We start from the raw sequence: 18462 nt of genomic DNA on the forward strand, positions 1-18462 counted from the left end.
GGTGAGGCACTTGAACAGGTTGCCCAGAGAGGTTGTGGAGGCCCCATCCCTGGAAGCATTCAAGGCCAGGGTGGATGGGGCTTTGGGCAACCTGGTCTAGTGGAGGGTGTCCCTGCCCACAGCAGGGGGTTTGGAACTAGATGATCTTTAAGGTCCCTTCCAACCCAAACCATTCTGTGATTCTATGATAAAATGCAGAAGGGTCTAGTGTGCCTGTGCTCCAGTCCCAACTCTGACTTCTTCTGTAACTGGTTTGATTCACATTAGATTCCACCCTTCAGAATACAGCAATTTTTTTTATTTTTCTTTTTAATTTTTCTATCCCACAAAGTGCTGAGTAACTTTTCCCAAAGAAGAACTGAATGTAAGCATGTGATAAGCAGCTCATTGACTTCAGGTACCAAGGGAGATGGCTTCTTTGGGAATACTCATTTGTCTAAAATATTTTTCTGGATAAAAGGCAGAATATTGAACTGAAGAGTTAGGGACAGTCCTTATAGATGGTTACAGCATACCCTGAGCTATTGTGCCATACCAAGTTTCTCCTGAAGCCATCTGGAGTTAAGGACTTCACTAGATCAAGGTATTGAATCTTATACAATAAAGTTGAATACAGAGAAATGAATATAACTTGATCTAAAGCACATTAAAGACTTCTCTCTCTGTCATTAGAAAGGTTGGTTCACCTCTTACATCACAGGTTCAAAGCCATCCTCACAGTGACATATTTCCCTATAAAGAAAACCCAGGAACTTTTCAGCCTTATCGAGTGTTTCGGTCCCAGTATAAAGGCCCGAGGTCTCTGTACAAGTAGCAAAAGGAAGACACAACTGTGGCCTCTTTGCACAATTAAGACTTGCAGCCACTCTGAAAGCTGCAGGGCTAATGACCATTGATACTAGTTAGAGAAACCTGTTGGAAGCTGTAATTTATACCATTTATGTTCAATGCACTGTTAATCTATGAAGTGAAGGAAAACGCAGGCAATTTAGATCCATCCGTCCATAAAATAGGTCACCAAAGAGCTGGTTTAATATGGCACTAGTAAGAGCATAGTCACGATGAGATAGTGCTGGAATGTGATCAAATGAATGTATATAATTTCATCTAAACAATGGGAGCAGCTTTTAGTGGAATTTCGTAAAGAACGACATCGGATCAACAATGAGCCAGTTTCTAGACCATTTAATGAATACACTGTGTTTAATATTGGGAATGGAAGCCTGCATATGCCTGTAGCTGATTCCTAATTAAAGAATAGAAGGCTCAGCTGAAGAGCAGAACTAAGAAATGTGCATTCAAAGCATTAGGAATAGCCTACTCATTTAGTGATGCATTATTATACTTCTTTCTCTTGGATATGTCTTTAGTTTTCTGAAGTTAAATATGATACATATGGGAAATAGATTGAAGTACATTAATTGCCTTATTCATCACATCATTAAAATTATAGGTCTTGCTGCAGACTAGCTGCAATGTCTTATTGTGTTTCTGGTACACATCATTAATAAAAGCACTCCTGCTAGTGGTATGCAAAATGTACTTTCTAAATAACTGTACAGCGATTTGGGGCTCACTTATGCAACATATTGCTACAAACCATTGTAATACCCCTGGCACTTGCTTAAACTCATTGGGCTAGTGATGGAATTAATGAGGCTGGTGCTGCTGCAGTATGCTGGGCACGCTCAGCTCCTTCGCTGCTCTTTGTCTGCAGCGAGGCTCTTGTCTTTCAGAGCTGGCTGCCGCTCTGTCTCCAGGGCTGAGCCTAGGATCAGATAATGAACAGCGTATCAGTGCAGCGGAGGGGGTAGGGGGTGATGGGAGAAGACTTATTATTCCTTCACTCTCAAACAAAACAAAATCATTGAACTGTCAGGGTCATTAAGGACCCTGGGGTTGTCATGGAAACGACCTTTGGGGGTTTATGGCTGTTAATGCATGAGTGACTGTCAGTATTATATGTGTGTGGAAGGGGTCACCGTTTTCTTGGTGGCTTCTAAAAAAAGCTGGATTGGATGGCTAATGTTCAGAAAGGAATCTCTGTGCTCGGTGGTGTGACTAACTATTTTGAATGTAGCAGACTTTGAAGGGGGAGGCAGGAATGAAAAGCTTTACTGACAAATATTTGGACAGAAACATAATTACTCTTGAGTTTTGTTTCAGTAGCAATGCAACTTTATTTCCAAGTTTCAAGAAATAAAGTCAGATTCCCTCATCTTTTTAGGACATTTTCAAAAAAAACCCTGAAAGCAAATAATTTTGCTTCAGATTATTTCAGGATAGCCATACCGAGCACTACCTAGGAACTGGCAATAACTTTTAGAGCTGTCACAGCCAGAGAGAAAAAATGTTAATCTACACAACTAATAAAATCTTCTTTGTCCTCATAGAGACTTCTCGTACGACCTTGGGCAAGTCATTTAACTGTTGGTCCTGCTAAAGTCAATGTAAACCATCAATTGACTTCCATTTTGTAATAACAATGCTTGTTGAAAACAAAGGATATTTGATTTTAAGAATATGGTTTTAAGGCTCTAAGTACCCAGAAAGAGAAGTTATGGTAAAAGTTCACCAAACATTGATTTTGCCTAATTTTTTTACACTCCAAACTGGAAGTCATGCTGGCATAACCATCTAATTGTTAATCAGCCACTCTCTACTGGCTGATTAACTGTTGGACGGCTACACTTCAGCTTCCAGTAAACACTACAGCACGTCTCTATATGAAGAGGTAAAAGAAGGGGGAGGGGGAGACAAAGAGGCAGCAAAGCAAGGATAATATTAATGATTCCCTTTACAGGCAGTGAGGAAATACCAACCACCCAGAAGCCAGAAATATTAAGGATGAGGAACATTGGTAGCAATTTTTTAGTCACTTTTTTAATTGTATGGCACTTAATATCTATCCAGTTTGATCTTTATTCCTGCAAAAAGTTCCGTGTTTACAGTATATTGACAAAGGAGCTGGATTCTTCTTCCCTCCCCTCCCCCCCCCACTAGTTAAATAAATGAGATTGCCAGGTTAAAACTCGAGGTAGAATTTTATTTAACCTGTGTTGTAGAGGAAGCCTAAGCATTTGGCCATGCTGAATTCAGTACCCTTGATTTCATAGAATTTTTTTTTTTTTTAGTTGTCTCAGGAAAACCACATCATCTTTCTTGACTCTCACCTATCTTCTGTAAAGTAGAAGTATTCACATTTTTGTATTTCATACATACCATCTATTAAAGATTGTGAGTTACTCGGGTAATACATCAGAAGGCCTGCATAAATATCCCTGACAGCGCGGTCAATAGCAGGATGCTAAACACAGGCACTTCATGGCCTTATAACCCATCTTCCCTCCTATTTGTTCAGCCTCAGAAGTTTCTTAGAGTGGTTGGGCATAGGAAATGCAATGACAAAGTTGCTGAAGATCATAATCTTAGTAGTTGTACTGGTGCGCTTGGTGTATTTCAGAAATTCTGCTTTAAATGCACTGGTTACAGCTCATCTTTATTAAATAGATTAAGAAGATAAAAGAATATCATTGAATCTGAGCTACGGTTGAACTGGATTAGTTAAAGAGACTTTTTATTTATGTTGATGGTTGTGTTGAAAATATTTAATTAAACTAAGGGAAAACGTTTGAAGAGAATCTTACTAGACTCTTTAGAGATCTCTGTATGTCAACTGCTAGTGTGGGATTTGAGGCTTTCTGGCCAAAATTCTCTCCAGTGTTGTGTCTTGCATTTTTATATCTTCTTGTACTGAAGAAAAAGTAAATTGTGAAAGCTCAAGACCGAATTTAGTCAAACTCAGTGTCAAATTTGTTTAAATGCAAAGCTTTGCATTAGGCCAAACTCCCTTGAGCTGGGGCAAATGCACACTGAAAGCTTGCAGCCTTTAAGAACTGTTGATTTGACATGCCAGCCACCTGTGATATTGGTTGTAATCTGTTCTTGATGTCTTGTCTCCCCTCCTTGTTTTTTGTCTTCTCTATTTCTGCTGCTCTTCCTGCTCCTCTGAGCATTCCTTGTCTCCGCTTCTTCAAGATTTCTTCTGCCCTCGCATCGCACCTCACCACTAGCTGCAGATTTGGAAAGGTAGAGAACTAGGACAGGTTACTTTGCTCCTCCCTAAACTGAAAATAGTACATTAGCTAAGAAATGAATATGGAAGTTCATTTTGAGCACCAATCATGGTTAGTTTGTTCTTTCTCATCTTGCACTTAGTCAAAATTCCTACTGATCACCTTGATAGAAAGGCTAACAGAATGTTGTTTGTTTGTTGTTGTTTTTTGGGGGGGGGGGTTTGTTTTTTTTTTTTTTTTTTAAATCTGGATAGTATAGTAAATGTCTGGATTTTAGTTGATCAAATATATTCACAGCCTAAAACCAGTCTCTAGAATCAATGTTTGTGTGCTCAGTAGACTGAAAAAAGGGTGATGTGCATTATTCTTATGAGATAACTTTTTTTTTACATTTATTGAGAGACTCTTTTTATTCAGAGATCATCAGAAATCACTTAGAATCTAGACTCCCTCCTAACATATTTATTATCTCTTATAAACGTGGTTATAGAAATAAACACAGACATAAAGAGTTAGAGAAATATTCCTTTGTTCACTGTTCTACAAGTTGCCATATATTTCAATGCACTAATTTTCTGCAGCCTCTTCCTGTTACTGTTATTTTGGGTAAATGTGATATCTTTCCACAGTTGAATAATTCAGAGCATAGTATATTGCAGGACTTGTTTTGCTTTTGTCAGTATTATTTTCCGCTTGGATTTTAGTTCAGTAAGAGAGGTTCAGTAAAGAATTCACCAAGGATAAAATTTGAATCAGGAGAATTTGGTTAGAGCCATAGCTGCTGATGACGTAAACTGGGCTAGCTCCATCGATTTCTCCTGAACTGTGCTCATTTACCCCGGTTTAGGATCTTCATTGCTATTGCACTTTCATGGCAGCCCAAGGGGAACTTAGCACAGGAGTATCATACAAACCAATCAGGATCAAAAAAGTAGATGATATTCATTTTCTTCCTCAGTCTACAGGGATTACTTTTGTAATTACACCAGGTTCTGAAACACCCTTAGATTTGTTCAGTGCCAGGGAATCTGAATTTACATTAAATGCTGCATAATTCATATGGCATGGACAGCAATTATGAGTTAATTGAGGGGTGTAATGTTTAAAAAAAGACACATTATGAAGAACATCAGGAATGTCGGAATGAAAAAAGGCTCTTCATTGAGGCTCATTTCTTTTAATATTGTTTTCTTTAAAATGATACTGATTGTCTTTTGAAGGACATGAGAGAACCCTAAGTTCCCTGCTTCTGTACCATTTCTTGGTCAGGCAGCATTTGAGATATTAGTCTTTCCGGGAGAAGTAATTCCAATGTCAGGTGTGAAATTATTCCTTTCCATTTTATCCACTGTTTTAAAATGTGCTTGATTATCTCTCAGCAGCAGCCATAATCTTAAAATCAGATATATTTCAATTAATACAATCCTCTTGATCCTTTCTCACCTTTCAGATTATAGGGATTAAGTACTCTAACTATACTGTCATTGCTTTTGTTCCTACAGTCAATGGAGTTGTCTGTACCTTCTCACATGTTATAATATCTACTTTTGTACAGCTGGCTTGAATGGTTCACTGGTAATCTGAACAGAGTTTCTGGCCTGTTTCCATTCTTTTGAATAATGAGAACGTTTAGTACTGTTAAGAAAATGTTTGTGTTTTGCATTTTGAGTGTTACTGTGCCGACATGCACTGTAGGGAAAATCTACCTCACCCACACAAAGACAACGTCATCAGGCTTTCAGACAGACTCTTAGTGGAGGCAGGGAGATGAAATTCAAACATCTCAGTCTATAGGTAGGTCACAATGGGGCTACAACAAAGGATTTTGACATCTGTTATTTCATTCTTGAGACTGAAAAAAAAGGTTGGGGCCACTCTGGGCTACTGGGCTGGTCCCTAGGATTCCTTCCTTAAGTTGCCTCCCTACTGCCTCTGCCATGCCAATTTACTCAGGTCTGAAATGAAGTTCCCACTTGTGGCATGCAGGATGTGTGAATTTACATAGCTTGACAGATCATATTATCCTATGCTGCTCTATTGTCTGTGCAAGCTGATAGGAAGGGCCTTTGTTTTCATATGAACCCTCTGAACCTACCATTTGAAAAAATGCCACTTTTAACAACTGAAAACAAGTGCACATTTCTTTTCAAAATTTGAATATGTGGCAGAGAGTCAGTTTTTGTCCAGAAAGAACAGAATTAGATGGACTGAGTCCATTTCAAAAACTACCTATAATTTTTTAAAGAGAATTTTGATTTTTTAAAATTTTAATTTCACTGAAAATGTTCTTTGAAAAGAATATGGACCAAAAGTGTACTTTTCACTTCAAATATAATTTGTTTTGTTTTGGTTTTCCAAAAGTCCATTTAAAAAATGTGATTTACCAAAAGCCTGTGAAATAATAGTTGAAATACAATGTCATATTCAACAGAGGAACTCTCTATTCAGCAACGGAATATACAGTTGCAAGTATTTTCTATCATAATTTTGAATAAATTTTAATCTAAAATATATGGGATCAACAAGTACACACTGAAAACCAGCGGTGAATTCTTTATCTATGTGAGAATAAATCAGTAACAGGGAAAACAAAGTGCCTAAATTGCTTGTGAGTTATCTGGTATAAACCATTCCCTCTGCTGCAGCTAGGCACTGTGCACGTGCACAGTACAGCGTGTGAGGCAGCAAAAGATGAAGTATCTCTTTCTGTCAGAAGAATTTTTGGATACACTTGGAAGACTCAGGACCTGAGGAACAAAGGAGAGAGGAGACACCTCAATTAGCTTAATTTAGTAGTATAACCACATCACACAGATAATTGTTTCATCACTGTTAGTGATCCATGCATTGGCCAGTGCTAGCTGCCTGAAACACAAGCGGGTTATCATCAGACTCTGCAGCGTAATTGCCTAGGACTGTTCACAGGGAGTTTCCCTTTCACCTTATTTCTGTACTTCTCAAAATCCCCTTTACTTGTATTATCCTGAAAAAAAAATTCAGGAGCCAATGTTTTTACTGTACTCTTCCTTTCAAAATCATTCATAGAAATTCTAAATGCCGCCTATTTTAGTTCAAAGGCCCAAGGCATCTTGATGCTTACCTTTTTTCTCCCTAACATGAGTGTTTTCTTTCCTGTTATTCCCTCCAGTACAGTACCTATTTCTTACCAAGATTTTTATCTAAACTCAACCTTGGTTCCCAGATCTCTCTAATAGCTTGTGTGAAGGCAATGGAAATGTGGTAGTTCTAATCTTTCTGGCCTTCAGTACAGGATTTGATATGGTGCCACAGGGGAAATTACTGGTGAAGGCAGGCAAGGTGGGGATTACTGCAACAACTGTAAAGTGGATAAGGCACTGGCAGTGGGTTGTGCTGAAAGGGCAAGTAAGGCTACAGGCAGGGAGGTCCTCAAGGACCACTCTTAGTCCTAATCTTAATCTTTTCGTTAATGACCCGGGCACAGAAAAGAGACATGAGCCAATGACCGTTGATGAGGAGTGGATAAGGGAGACATCGCCTGCAAGCAGGAGGATTAGAAGGTCGCAAAAGAACTGGATGCTGGTCTATATTAGTAGAGGTGGGATTTAACTTAATGTTCAAATTGTAAAGCAAGAATTCATACTATAATCTAAAAGCTGTACAAATGGAAACAAGGGGGGAAGAAAAAAATCTGGGCCTTTTAGTTGATCACAGTAGAACTATGAGTCACTAGTGCAACACAGTTGCAGAAAAGGTGTGATCTGAGGGTGTGCCTGGTAAAATAATTCATATGGGCGAGCACTGATACCATTGCAGTAAGTTCGAGTAAGATTTCTTCCAGAATCTAAGCACATTGGTCTCTTAAGCAAGAAAGATGATTTCAAGTTGTAACAAAAAAAATTTAATGGGATGAACAGGGAAATGTATATCTTGCTCTATAAAAGCAGCAAGAAAGATGATTTGCTTAGCCTAATAAAATGATTGTTCTTTCTGCTACAAGGAAAAGCCAAAAAAAGAAAAAAGATTATTTGTCTTTAAAGATAATACTGATACAAACACAACTGGGCATCATACATTTTGGAAATTAGGACTGTTCTGAAACAGTGGTCCTAAATAGTGAAGCGGTTAAGAAACTTCGGTGGCTTTGAAATGAGGCTGGATAGCTGGATTACTTTATGATTGTTTATAGACTCATCTTTGAAACAAAGTCCCTTCCTGTTTAAAATCAGCACCATAACATCATCCTACATATGAAGTCATCAGGAGGGTTAGCAAAACAAAACTTTGAATTTCAGTGTAGTTGTAGTTTCCTTTACTAGATAGGACTTCAGTTCAATGGGAGTAAGTTAGAGACATAATTTACAGCTATAGTTAACGTGTGGCTCAAATAGATAGTCTGTCTTATATGCCCTATCATAATGATAAGAAAGCAAAAGGGAATGAGAGAAGGAATGAAGGTTAGATTCTGAGAAGTCATTTAGAATAAATATTTTAATTAGTACGATAATTTTTTTTAGAATGCCAGTGAAAAGATCATGCATATATGTACAGAATAAAAAAAAATCATGGAAAGTATTCTGTAAATATGAGAAAGTGGGAGTTCTTTTCTTGTAATAAATCTAGTAGAGAAGTAATAGAATTTGTAAAACAGTATCTATTTTGTTCTAAATAGTGGTTTGTTTATTGTACTTATAGCTTCCAACCCTTGTCAGGTCCTCTCTGGGCAGTTGTTCTCTGGAGCTGACATGTTGATGCTTTCAGTCTTGTCTAGTACTGGAGGCCTGATAAACCTGACTAGCCCGACTTGTTTAATAACCATATTTTTTCAGCACTAGACCGTGGCTCTTGCATCACAGATATTTTCCTTTTTCAGTTATTTTCAGTGAGGAAAATTGAAATGTGAACATTTCTCTTCAATTTTCCATTCACAGACTCTAATGAAGACTGAAAATGGTGGTGAACTGTTAAGACAAACATAGGATTAGTGACAAAAAGTAGCTAATCATCTATCCTAACTCAGTGGCTATGATAATGGTTTGTAAGACCTTAAGTGGCAAGAATGGATAAGAGCCTTGAATATCTTTAGCAAGGAAGGACTGGTCCACGAAGCAATGATTTCAATGGACACTGATTTGGACCTGTTACAGCAGCATTTTTTTAAGGAGTTTTGTATGTTGTTTGGTCTTATGCTTAGCCAGTATATCTTCCTGCCACTTTTTCTTTCCCTCTAAAATCGTAGCGTCTTTCAACTTTGGCCTCACAAAACCATCAAGCAAATACATGGGGGAATTCCAATAAAATATATTTGAATTGGTATCATTATCTAGAAATCTGCTTGCATTGAGTCCTATTCTGTATTCTGTTGTGAAGATCACAAAGGGGATCGTCCATGAGAATAGGGAGTAAAGGCTGAGTCCCACGGATTAAAACCCTTCCTGTTCTCCATGAGGATAACAGATGGACTCTTTTCTTTGGACTCACTTGCTGTTTTGAATCCAGGCAGCAGGGTTATCCCTCTGGTGGCAGTCCAGTCGGTAGCAGCAGGTCGGCTGCGAGGGGAAGCAGGGCACACTCCCTTACTGCACACAGACAGCCGTGCTTGTTCGGAGCGAGAGACCAAGAGCAGCCCTGCTGTGTATGATAAAGCATGTAACCCCCTGAAGTCCAGGTCTTGGGAAGAGAACAAAAATGAGATCGCTGTCTTTATGAGTACCTTGGCTGAGTGCAAGTAGTGCAAGAGGACTGAAAAGGCAGAAACAGTATGAAAGGAAAGGAAGAGGCTGGAGAAAGAACCTCTTCAGCAGGAAGATAAATGTGGAATCTCATCAGCATTCCTGAGCTCAGTCCTCTCCCTAGGGCCTGTGCTGGACTGCTCATGAGAAAGGAAGCTGGTCAACTAACCTATTTAATACCTTCTTCTGGGTAGTTCAGAGAAAACTGTGTGGCCCAGGTGAGAAATAATAGAGTTTTGTAAGGGTGTCACTAGTCTTGGTGCCTTATCTGACCAATCACTGAAGCTGAGTGCATGGTGTGGGATGGACTGGAGACATTGCTGTTTAAAAAAACCTGCATTGATGATATTTTTCATATTGTATTTGCTTTCAAGGACTCAGAACGGATACCCACATACCTGCTACGTATAAATGATTGGGTTTAACTTGTCTAATATAAGCAGTAGTAATTTGATTAGAGTAACTTTCCAAGAAAATTATTTCAGCTGATATATTAGCTTAGAAAAAAGGTAGATCAGGAGATCATGCATTATTGGACCAGCATGCTAATATGGCCATACTCTTTCTGGTACCCAGGCTAACTCACAGCCAGCTCCGATTATTTGGCACAGCACTGCGAGATAATATACCGCAGCATCTTAAGGATAAGGCCAGGCTTGAACTATATAGATGGTGACTTTAGTGTGCATAAAATTCAGTAATAAATTCCTATTCATATGACTTTATTAGTTGAATCATGTGAAAGATATGCCTTTGAGCTAGGGCAGGTGCCTGTTTTAGTTCTGCAGCACCATGCCATCAACACAAAACACAGTAAGATGAAGTCAAAATTTCCCTGAGCATCAGTGATTCATTAACTCAGGCCTCATACTGGATGGGAACAGATTAATACAGTAAGAACAGAGGTGCCAGATGTGTAGGTTTTTGGCCATGTTTTAAAGTCTATGCATTAAAGGCCAGAGTTAAAGGCAAAATTTGACCTTAATTCCGTAAGTCCCAGGAAAAGACTTCTGGCTAGTTTCCTTTATGTATGGTATTATTAAAAAAGACTTATGTAATTAAAAGCATTTTACATTAAAAATTTATCTAATTACTTTATAAGGACTGAATGTTGTTCTCTTGGGGCAAATAAAATAGGTTTCAAGCCTTGAAGAGACTAGGCACATGCTTACCTTTACATGCAAGCAAACATTAAGAACAATCAGAAATATCAAACTCCTCTGGTGAATACATTTCTTCAGGGCAGAAGCTGAGACCTGGTCATCCTCCATGAAAGAGTAAAGTTCCTTTTCTGAGAGCAGAGGCCAAACTTTCAATTAGGTGTGGAGCCACAGCCTGTGGCCTCGCCTTATTAATGTAGTTTCTAATTTGAGTTGGTGGCAAGTTTGTATGCAGAGCAAATTCTGTCATGCTCTGTCTGTTTAGCTAGCGAATGTAACTCTGTTATCAAGACTCTTCACTGAGAACATGATTTCCTATTTTCAGTGTACTTCAAAATAAGGTAAGATTCAAATAACTAGGAAATAGAGTTTGTGAGTAGGAGTAAATAGCTTGATAATAGACATTGCTTTAATTCAAAATGCAGTAAATAACTAACTAAAGTGTGATAATATTTATTTTTTTGGCTTTGAAATGTATTTTAAAAGATACTGGCTTTTCTGTACCTGCACAGGCTGGTTGTATTGAAATCTGGTGCTTTAATGTATGCCACTGTTAGTAGAGCCATAATGAAAGAGCAGTTCTGGGTATACGCATCAAGACGACTGTGGGCTGGAAGATTAGTGAAATGAGGATGCTGAAAGGTACATTGCTTCACGCTTCTGCAGTGCTCCTGAGCGCAGGCATGGTTTGAAACGGTACAACAGTGCAATGCCCTTTATGGGGTCATGAGGCTCACGAGAATGTTAAAATAATCCAGTAACAGGCAGACTGCTAAAGACCACAGTGCCAGCAAACAGGTGACAGGTTCATGTGTGATTTACATAGAGTATTAATTGATTAACCTTGAGAGCCCTGTGGTGATTACTGTGCTGATGAGTAATTTCTCATGCTGATATGTAGGCCCTTCCTTTCCTCTGGCTCGCTCCCAAGCGCCTTGAGCACTGTTCCTTTGATCTTCTTCCTACAGCCTAAAGACATGTCAGTCCACTCTTGGTTTTGCGCTGCTAGTGATCTCTGTGATCCAGGCTGACTGCAGGCTGGCTCCATGAGAGGGCAGTCGGGATGAAGCCAGAGATGTTGCAGCCAAGCCCTGAAGTGGCCTGGCCACAGGTCCTCCCACCACGGACTCTCCTACCTGTGTGCGTGAAGATTTACGGAACAGACGGGGAGTAGATGTGATTTTCTTTTCATGGCAAAGAGCAGACCACTCTGAAGACAGTAGAAAAACACAACAGCCTGTTCACATGAGTAGTGCTGAGCGTCTGAAGACTTTTATGAACAGATGCTATTTTATTGCACCAGCTACTTTTAGGCTGGCTCTGGTACCTGTCTCTTTTTTCTCTTTTAAAATGCTAATTGAAAGTTAGGCTTTTCCACAAGATTCAAATGGAGAAACATTACAAGTGACTTGTTTTTCGAGTTCCTGGGAAAAAAAAAAGTTGATTGAGAGATTTGCCACTTAGTATTTCTTATTTCACAGCTTGATTTTAAAATGTCTTATGTGACAAAATAAGAAAAGATTTGAAAAATGAAGGTATTATAATAGAAATAAACAGTGGTTATTTTTCTTTGGATAATGTTTCCTTTAATTTCCTAAGGTATGCTGGATTGCATATTAATGTAACCAGATATTCAATATATTCCAGATCTTGTTATTATAACTCTAATGATTTGCCCTGATAATTTGCTCCCAGTATGTAATAGTGCTTATATATATATGGGTGGGTTAGAGCTAATTGCCACCTAGTTCTTTTTATTAGGGCTACACAGATTAGTAGCCCACACAAGTTTATGAAAAAAATACACTTTACAAGCATGTTGATCTGATTAAGTCTGAGAACAGTCATTGTGAACATAAATACATTTAAATCTGCAAATAAATACACGTTTAAAAAAAAGAAAAGGGTGACTTTTTAAGGAACGTCTTCCATTGGTTTCCTTTGTGAAAAGGCAGATGTTTCTCAGTTAATAGTTTTATACAGACCTATTTGTATTTTAATTTTTTTATGGAGTAATATTCATCCCAAGAAGATTCAAGGTCACCAGATTTGACAATCAGTTGTTTGTGTGTGTGTGTTGTTTGCAGGTTGTGCATGGATCACACAGGTATAATGCATTCAGCAGACCGTGGTATTGTACCTATAAACATACCTGGGAAGGTCTTAATAAGATAATTGCATTCTTTATTATTTTACAAAATGAAGGTTATTATATACTCCCTTGGTGGGTTGCTAGCTTGCCACCTGAAGGCCACTCAGAAGTAGATCCTCTAAATTTCTGATAGATTTATTTGGCGGGACTTTTTTTGCTGTCTTTAAGAACTCAGTTCAGATAAAAACTACATACATGTGAATTCTATGTATGTTAAGAAAAAAAGGCTTAAAATCAAGCATATTTTAATATATTATGGGAGATGTACTGTTTTAGTTTTTTGTATTAAAAGAAGATCTGTTAATGATATTTGGAATAATAATACATGGAAGCATATGACAAAGAAATTATTATATGACTAGGGTTTCTCATATGCCTTCTATGCTTTGTTCTTTTTAAAGAAAAGTTTATAATTGTATATATATATTAATATAGAAAAAATCCAATCGACATCAGGACTTGAATGTACTTTTTTATGTACCACATTTAACTGGGATTAGGTGCAGCATTGTATTGTATATTTACAACAATATTGTGCTGATATATGTTGCATGCTGTTGCACTCATAAGTTTTGCACAGTGATAGACTAATAAGTTTCAAATTAGTAAAAATAAGCCCTGAGGTAAAAGATTACAATATGAAGTAAATGATTACAGTATTTATTATTATAATGATTATTTCTTTATACTGTAATCCTTTTTCCTTCTCTCAAATTTTAACTTATTCAACCCATTTGGATGTCATTTGTGGAGCAGAATTCACTCCAGTGTTTTTCTCTTTGTAGTTTGTGCTTCTTCCTGTGTATTGCTTTTGTTTGTTTCAGACTTTATTCTGGCAAAGGCATACATGTGTACATTTTACGTACAGAGAGCTTTCCTTTCCAAAATCCTGTTAAACTCACTGTCTTCACATACTTCACTGCCTGTCTATGAACCTGGACTCTCCCTTTGGTCGTTCTGAGGAAGTTAGTTTCAATCAGAAAAAAGGACCAGCAGGTTTGAAATAATTTCCACGTACTTTATGGGTGGTGTTCCTGTTCCTTTCCAGCCTCTGCAGGCTGGATAAGAGGGCCGAACATCCGTGTCTGGGAAATAGGGCGAGTGCCCTGGTCAGAGTTGCGGGGCTCAGCTCAGTGCTGCCTCATGGGCTGCTTGGTGTCAGCAGGGATCAGGGCTGCCTGTATCACACCTGGGGACAATCCAGCTGGCACAGTGGCCCATTGCTGTGAAGGTGGTACTAAAGCTTAGATCCACCTTAGTTCTATTGTCCCAGGCATAACAAGCTGTGAGTTTTCCACTGCTCCTCTCCATCATGTATTTAACACTGTTAATAAGTAAAGCAGGTGTACCAAATTGGAGAAGGCATGTTGTGTTCCCTTCCTATCTCTCCTTTGGTAATTTCAGCCTAATCTTGGAGAAGCAGTTAGCTTTAGATTTTAAGTTCCTGAGGAAAAAACATTACTGTCCTCATAACGCTGCACAGCATATCTTCAGTTTTGGTTCTTAAAGTGTTCTATGCCTCTGAATCTCAATTTACTTCTTTAAACATGTTTTAGGTGCTTCTATACAGAGTAAAAAACATTTCTTGGCTGGAAATTTGTACATCAGCCCCTCATTCATTTTCAAATATTTGGAGCCTTTATTAATTTCTATGGGTGTTGGACTGAAACCTATGTTAGGTCTGCCTTAGAGGATGCAAGCTAGTGACAAGACACTGAAGTCAGTTTTGTCAAAGAAATATTAAGGGCTACAACACATGCAAAATTTGGCTGAACAGTAAGTAGTAGTAACATCCAGAAGGTCTGCTGTGTCAGCTGTAGGAGGGAAGCTCCGTTAAACCCACCTCGGTACTACCCAATGCTATTTCTCGTTCTTAAGGATTTAGTCAGCTTTGGGGACTTGAAGTTTCTTGTGTAGCTTCAGAAGCTACAGCAATTCTCTCTGCTGAGACTGTCTGAGAATTCAGACAAATGCTACCCTGTGACAAACTGCTCATGTTGTCAAGCCGTTGTTCTCACTGAAACCCAGAACAACAGGAGCCTGTGAAAGTAGCTGAGATTCCCACATCCTCAGGTGGACTGGAGACCTGACTACCCAGCCATGCACTTGTTGATTTATATGAGATTATAACTGTGCGAATATGTCTGAGGCAAATAGAAACCAGATAATACTGCTGAGATGCAGTGGGGCAGGAGGTATAACTGTTAGGCAGGAGAGGAAAGATGGCTTTAGCAAAAGGGCCGGTCATGTTTCTTACATTGCAGCACGTAACTGTCCCTACAGTCATGAGGAACTGAGTATGCATACCTGAGGCACTGCGTAGTTACAAGTAGTTTCTGTTATTTTAAATACCTAGATTGAATTGTAAAATTATTTGATTTATCTGCGCATGTCCTCTCTGGAGAAAGTACCCAAACTATTGCTGTTGCTGTTAATATTATTAGGATACATCCTCAGGAATACTGAACATCTGCATCTTTCTTGGGGGAACACCTGAGTCTGCAGGTGTTCAGCATAGTAAAGGTTTCTGGATAACTTAGACTGCATCCTGAACTTAACCCTTTTATATTGTCAGGATTCAAAGATGTAGCTCTCCCTCAAGTCCCATCTCACATTTGGAGAGAACAATTTTGTAACAGCAGATATATTGGCACTTCAGTTCCCAGGAAAATATGCTGCACATATTTAAACCACCTACTGGTTACAGCATCACCAGGTATCTCTCATCTCTCTAAGTCACCAGGTAAGGACTGGATCCTGAGGAACTCTTCATGCTCAGAAGCATTTTTTTTTCCTCAGGAGGAAATGTAGGATGGTCAGAAGAGGAAGAAGCACAGTGGCATTGAACAGAACTGCTTGATTAGTCATATTAGGTATTTAACGTTAAATAGAGGCAGCCTATGGTTGTTATTGTTTTGAAGAGCTGCACTCTGGGAGGTACTAGCCATTAATTGGGCATGTGTGCAAACAAAACATATATCCAACTTGAGTTATTTGTATGACAGCAGTAGAAAGATTATAATCATAACATCCTTCACAGAATATTTCATATCAGGCAGCCTTCCACAGCTGTAGTTCTCAATCTTTATTAGATCTATTATGCTAACGCAGAAAGCTTCTTGAGTCAGCAGAAACTCAGCAAGCTGATATGTGTTGTTGGTGCTGCCTTGCAAATCACTTGCCCTAATCACCTAAGAGTTGATTAAAGTGGAGGTTGATTGGTTAATTTGCTCTCAACCTTGGAGAACCCATGAAATTGATTATTATAGTAGTTATTTAAAACATGTGGTATGTCATTCTTTCTTAGGGTTTAGCTGTATTCTAAAGACAAACAAGAATTTATGGATTGTTATTGAAAAAAAAAAAAGAAAGAAAAAGAAGAAGAAGAAAAAAAAAAAGAACAAGAACTTCCCTGCTAGGCATTTGTCTATGTTGCTTTTAAATCAAACAAATTTTTGTTAATATCCCTATTCGTACACTGCATGACAGGGTTCCGTAGACTAACTCACAGAAGTCATGGAAAGAGTGGACATGAGGAGAATAAAGAACAAAAAAATATTATATCTATCTATCTCACGTGTACCTCAGTTTACCTTTCTAATATTTTCTTTTCTGTAAAGAGTTAAAAGCAATGAAGACTACTGGGAAAACGTCCCTCCTCCCCCACATACAGTAATAGCAAAGATGATCTAGAAAATACCTGATGGCCTGAGGAAAACGATGGGAAAGCTATTAATGGGGTGGAGTACTGCTATCCTGGTTCCAACTTTCTAGAAAAATTTTACAGTTCCCAGCCCTGCCCTGGTGATGAAAAGGGAGAAAGGGAGCTGAGTAGTTTCCCAGCACTGCCCTGAAAATGTCTGTGAATGATGACAAGGCTTCACGATCTCACACAATATACCATATGTTTCTCCTAGCCAAAGATGGGAGTAGCTGCAATGAGAAGAGGGTAATAATGCTTGAAAGATCAAGCATTTGGTAAAGGAAAAATATTTATAGTCTTGCGTGTTGTCTTATCCTTTTGCTCCAAGTGCTTTGGCTGAATGAATAAATAATGCTTTGTTTATAAAGCAGCTCTTTTTGAATTATTTTAACAAAGTATTGACACTCTCCCAGAGGAGAAAAAAAACTTTACAGGTAGTAACACAGATAAGCTTATGAGACAGAGATGCAGTACAAAGGTCTGCTCTTGGAGTGACTGGTCAAGGCAGCAGCACCACTCAGGAGAAGGGTCAGGGTACAGCTAACGTGGATAAGGAGAGTGTTGAAAGCACAGGTTGCCCTGTCACATCTGTTTCTTCCTCGCCTTCTTTGTGGAAAAGAAAATATACAGCTATTTGGTCTCCACATGTAAAATTACTCTGGTTTCTTCTTGGCCAAGACATCTTAGTAGAACTTTGCAGAATTTACACTCTGCTTTCACAGGCAGGAACAGTCAGATCTCAGTATTTATGTGGAGTAGGCCTCATGTATGGTGTGGACCGCTAGCTTTCTCCTTTGTGTTTCATCAGTTCCTCACCAACTTGCACACGAGTGGGGCCAGATGGTAGGGGCCTGCCCCACAGTTCCCCAAAACACTACCTCACATCTGAATGAAAGTCATTGACTGGGTCTTTGTCCCCTTTCTCCTTTGCTTTTTTTGACAGCATAGCTGTGGTGCTGTGGTCTAATCACAGCTGATGGGCTTTGATTTGGGTTGGGGTTTAGGTTTTTTTAACTATCAACTATATTAGTGCAAAACCTCATCTTCTGACTGCAAGCTGTTCCCTGCTGCCTGCTGTAGTGTCTTATGCACAGTTTCACTTACCTTCTTCACTGGTTTCCTGAGAGCATTTACTGAGGCAACCTCTGTTACCTGGCAGCATTCGTTGCAGTTGCTAAAAGCTATAAAAATGTAAGAATCGCACATGAGTGCCTTCTTTTTATAGTTGCTGTCTGCATCTTTCTGCATACAGTTGATTAATTCTTCTGTACAATGCCTTGAGGAATTAATGTGTGAAGTATCCCGTCTGATAGATCTGCTAAGTGCTTTTATGAAGACATCTTCAGGCAACTGTATTGTCATACACTACAGTTATAGAGGGTATGTCTTGGGTCCTGTCCTTATGGTAAACAATCATGTCTGTGTATATCCTAGTGACTCATTTCTGCCTGAGAAGAGATGTTTATGGGAGACTGCCAACAACTGTTGTGCTAAAATTATACACACAAAAAAATATGTTTGCATGCTTTGCATCTTCTGCTCATTTCTTTGTCGGGTAAATAGGGTGCCATTCAGAAGTGTATATTTTTTCTTTTCATTAATTATTCAAAAGAACAGAAGGGAGGAAAAAGGACTGTTGCATGCAAATCCTTGGTCATTA

This window comes from Balearica regulorum, chromosome 7, assembly GCF_011004875.1.
Source record: "Balearica regulorum gibbericeps isolate bBalReg1 chromosome 7, bBalReg1.pri, whole genome shotgun sequence".
Lineage (NCBI taxonomy): Eukaryota > Metazoa > Chordata > Aves > Gruiformes > Gruidae > Balearica > Balearica regulorum.